This window comes from Coenobita brevimanus, chromosome 109 (genome assembly GCF_032717465.1).
Source record: "Coenobita brevimanus isolate Jiangsu-jjx chromosome 109, ASM3271746v2, whole genome shotgun sequence".
NCBI lineage: Eukaryota > Metazoa > Arthropoda > Malacostraca > Decapoda > Coenobitidae > Coenobita > Coenobita brevimanus.
This window is the reverse complement of record NC_137062.1, coordinates 22,482,347-22,486,712: the sequence shown is the minus strand read 5'-3', so window position 1 is coordinate 22,486,712 and position 4,366 is coordinate 22,482,347. Positions and strand designations below refer to the sequence as shown.

Below are 4,366 nucleotides of genomic sequence, written 5' to 3'. Positions count from 1 at the left end.
CAAAACTGATCCCTGAGGTACGCCAGCATTTATGGAATGAAACTGAGAATAAATTCCATCTACCATGACTCGTAGTTTTCTATTATGAAGGTAAGAAGAAAATTGAGGAACCAGTGATGCAACGCCATAGTGTGACATCTTAGACAATAAGGCCCGGTGCCATACTATGTCAAATGCTTTTGATATATCAAGTGCTACTGTATGTGTTTAACCATGTTGGTCTGTTGTTTTGTTAAGCTGATGGGTAAGAACGCAAAGAATATCTACTGTTGAACATTCTTGTCTAAATCCATACTGCCGATCATTGATTAATTTCTTGATTTCTAGATGCTTGACTATGTGTTTGTTTATTAGTGTCTCGAAAACTTTACCGAGAACAGAAGTTATTGCAATTGGTGTATAGTTTGATGGATCAGAAGTTCCCCCCATTTTAGGAATAGGATGGATATTTGCTTCTTTTCAAGAGGCTGGAGAAATTGAGGTACAGATGCATGAGCGGAAAAATTTTGCTAATACGGAAGTCAACACTTAGAGGCAATTTTTAAGTATTTTCATCTGGACCAGTGGCTTTGTCTCCTGAGAGATTCTGTAATACAGCTTGTACGTATCTGGTTAGAATAATGAAAGGAGGTATTTGAGGGGAATCAAAATCAAGTACAGGAATATTGTGATTTTCTGTATTTAGGGTTGAGTTTGATGAAAAAATGTCAACAAGAAGGTTGGCTTTTCCACGTGGGTCACTTACTAGATTTCCATTCGGGGACTGTAACGGTGGAATGGAAGAGGTGGTAGTGAAGTTAGTTTTGAATGAATTAAAGGTTGACCAGAAAACTTTGTTATCATTTGGATTGTTTAGTAGTTTGTTAGCTTGTCTATAGAGAAAGTTTGATTTAGAAAGATTGATAATAGTTTTGGCATGGTTTCTGATATTTTTATAATAGTTAAAGGCTTCTTTGGTTTTGGTGCTTGTATAAGTGTTATAGGCTATCGTTTTATGCTCTGTTACTCTAGCACAATTGTGGTCAAACCATTTAGGAGAACATCTTTTTCTACACATTGAGTACACCGCTTCCCGTCCGATCAGCGAAGTTAAGCAACGTTGGGTCTGGCTAGTACTTGGATGGGTGACCGCCTGGGAACACCAGATGCTGTTGGCATCCCTACGTGTCAAGTGGGGTTGGTGGAGGATTAGTGCCCCTCCCTGTAAAACAATTAACTCTAAGCCCTTGGCCACCCCATTTGGGATACATGGCGTCTGGCAATGAATGAAATGAATGAATGAACATTTTTTCTGTAAGTATGATGGGGAATGAATGTTTCCATGTCGATTTTAATGAAATCCTGTATGTAGGCCAATGTGGAATTTGCATCCTAGGGAGAAAAAGGAGGTCCAAGGAACATCCAGGAGAAAATTTGAAGTCCCTCCCAGTCTGCCCTGTCCTAGTGCCATTTAGTCATCACGACAGGTTCAGAGCAGGAAGGTGTGGTAAGCTTTGGAGTAAATAATATTAATATGTTACAATAATTTTCTTAATCACTCTCTCTTTACTTGCATCAGTTTTTTCCCTCTGTCTGTTCTCTCTCTCTCTCTCTCTCTCTCTCTCTCTCCTGAACCTAATCTCTCAACAGGACAAAAATCGAATCCCACTTAACTGTGTTGTTAGCTTGTCCAAGCCTCCATTTCCCACGCTTCCTGCACCACCTCTTCCACCTCTCTCTCAGAATCTATCTATCTATCTATCTATCTATCTATCTCCTCTTACATAAATCTCTCTTCTTCATGTAATATTTCCTTAATTTGTCATCTTCCACCTCTCACTTCTCTCTCTCTCTCTCTCTCTCTCTCTCTTTCTCTCTCTCTCTCTCTTCCTCTTTTCTAAACTAGCTTTTTCTAATGTTTTCACTTAATTCTCTTTTTCCTTCCTGTGCCCAAACTCCAGTCTCTTCCACTTTTTTTTATTGCACTCTTTTCTTTTCACTTATTTCTTGTTAAGTCTTCCACTCCCACCAATCACTTGTTTGTCTTGCCTTCTTCACTCTCTCTCTTTTCTCAACCTTATCTTGTATAGGTCTTTATCTTATATTTCCTTATATCTTCCTCTACCCTCCCCACTCCTCTTCCCAGCTTCCTAATTTACTTTTATTTTTTCTTCAGCAGTGTTCTTTCAACCTCTTATTTCATATCCTGTTATTACCCACACCATTTCCTCCTTGACACTAACCTCTTATATCATCCTCTCGTTTTTTTTTTTTTTTTTTTAAATAAATTCCTGTGCCTGCCACCTATCCCACTTTCTGATTCATTTTTGATAGGGCGTGTATCGTGTACAGTATACGAGTACAACGCCAATATCTTCCCTCTTTTCTCTCCATCTTCTCACATCAAATCGTCCTCATTTCTTCCTCCTATTTTTTCCTTTTACATCTTTTGGCACCATCCCCTCCCCTTCCCTGCCCCATAACTCACCCTCCACAATGGCTTAACCCTGGATAGGTATCATCCATCCATCCATCCATCCATCATCCAGTCCTACGTTGCCCCATGAGGAGCGTAGGAGTCCGGGGCTAGGCAGTTGGTCCTAGCATTTAAGATGAGTGACCAGCCTCACTCATCCCTGAGTGGCATGACGTGAGCAATAAACCCAACCATCCCTTGGATATAAACCTTCCCTGGCTCAGTCCGATTGGAGTGCAGTAGTTACCCACTAAACCATCAGGCGCCAAAATCTGGTTATATGGTTACCATCCAGCAATGTAAATGGTTTCCTGGTGTACAGGAAATCATTTGGCTTGTCACTCAGTGTAGTGTCACCCACAGGCAGAAGGAAGAGGAAAGAATGAAGGAAAGACAGACGAGAGAGTGTAAGGGCACCCGTAGGCAAAAGGACGGGGAAGGACTGAAGGAAAGACAGAAGAGGATGGAAGGAAAGAAGGATGGAGGAGAGGACGGGGCAGACACCCAGGAGCAGCACTACATCGAGTGAGTGGATGGTAAGCGCCCCCACCTCCGTCTGGAATAAAAGCAACCAACATGATGCGCAAAACTAGTTTTTTCGGGTCTACACCCCAGCGCGGGGGGATAAGTGAGAAGTGAGTTCTCGGCCTGCCGCCTGGCAGTTCTCTTTGTGTTTCGACTGAGAAAGAGTGTCTGCCTCTCGCTCTCCCACTTACCTACGCCTGCCAGCACCTGTGGTTGCTAATTTGGAAGGCCTGTTCATACATGGTAAGTTTTTTTTTTTTTTAGCACCTATCCACATACAGTACAGTGCAATATATCACAGTGTTTTGCAAGGATTTGAGTGATACATACAGGCATCATCACCAGATAGTTTGGCCACCTGATAAGTAACATAGCATTGCCCAGTGCTGCCACATGTCGGCAGTGACATGCATTTTTTCTCATATTGCGTTTTCGTATGGAAGCGAGGCGTGGACCTTGCAAGAGGGGAACAAGTCAAGAGTGAGAGCAGTGGAAATGAGTTACTTGAGAGGAGCATGTGGAGTGACATGGAGGGACAGGTTGACGAATGAAGAAGTGAAGGAACGTTGTGGGGTAGATGTGGATGTGGTTGAAAAGATTAGGAGAAATACACTGAGGTGGTTTGGACATGTGGAGAGAATGGAGAATGAAAGACTGACTAAGAGGGTGTATGTAGGTGAGGTGGAGGGAGGGAGATTGAGGGGTAGACCGAGGATGAGGTGGAGGGATGGAGTTGAGAGGTATATGAGGGAGGGGGGGGTGAGTTGGGGGGAGGGGAGTCAAATGGTGGGTGACAGAGTGACTTGGAGGCGTTTTGTCTGCGGCCACCCTTTGCGGGATTAGGGCGTCGGGCTATAGATAGATAGATAGATAGCGTTTTCGTGATTTCAGGGGTATACCTTTCGACGACAATGTCAGGCAAGAACATCACCCTGGTAAAGGCCTACACCATTCTGTTTGACAACGACGATGATGCCAGTGATGTGGCCCCTGATGAAGCCAACACGGACGAGGTTGACGAGAGTTACTGGGAGGAGGAGAGCAGTGGCGTACCCAGAAAGTTGAAAAAGAAGGAGGGGGGGACTTTTTTGTTTATCTTTTTAATTGTGCAGCCCATGACTATGGCAAGCACAGCGAGCCCGTACAACTGGGGGTTTGGGGATGCGCTGTCACTCTCCCCCCCCTGAGAAAATTTTGGATTGTGGACAATTTTATAAACATTCTGAGGCCATATGGACTGGGTATATGACAAAAATATAACACATTCAAAAGTCATTATTAAGTACTCTGTGCCATTGAGTCATGATTCAGTCTCTCCAATAACCTTATACTACTAAAATTCAAACGCTCACATTTTTTTTTTTTTTTAACTTCAGCAGAATAGAC

The 4,366-nt window shown here is 43.0% G+C and overlaps 1 pseudogene; it reads left to right on the top strand.

The window, feature by feature from the left end:
• Positions 1-1,035: 1,035 nt before the first annotated feature.
• Positions 1,036-1,157, top strand: LOC145417221 (5S ribosomal RNA; annotated as a pseudogene).
• The last annotated feature ends 3,209 nt before the right edge of the window (positions 1,158-4,366 follow it).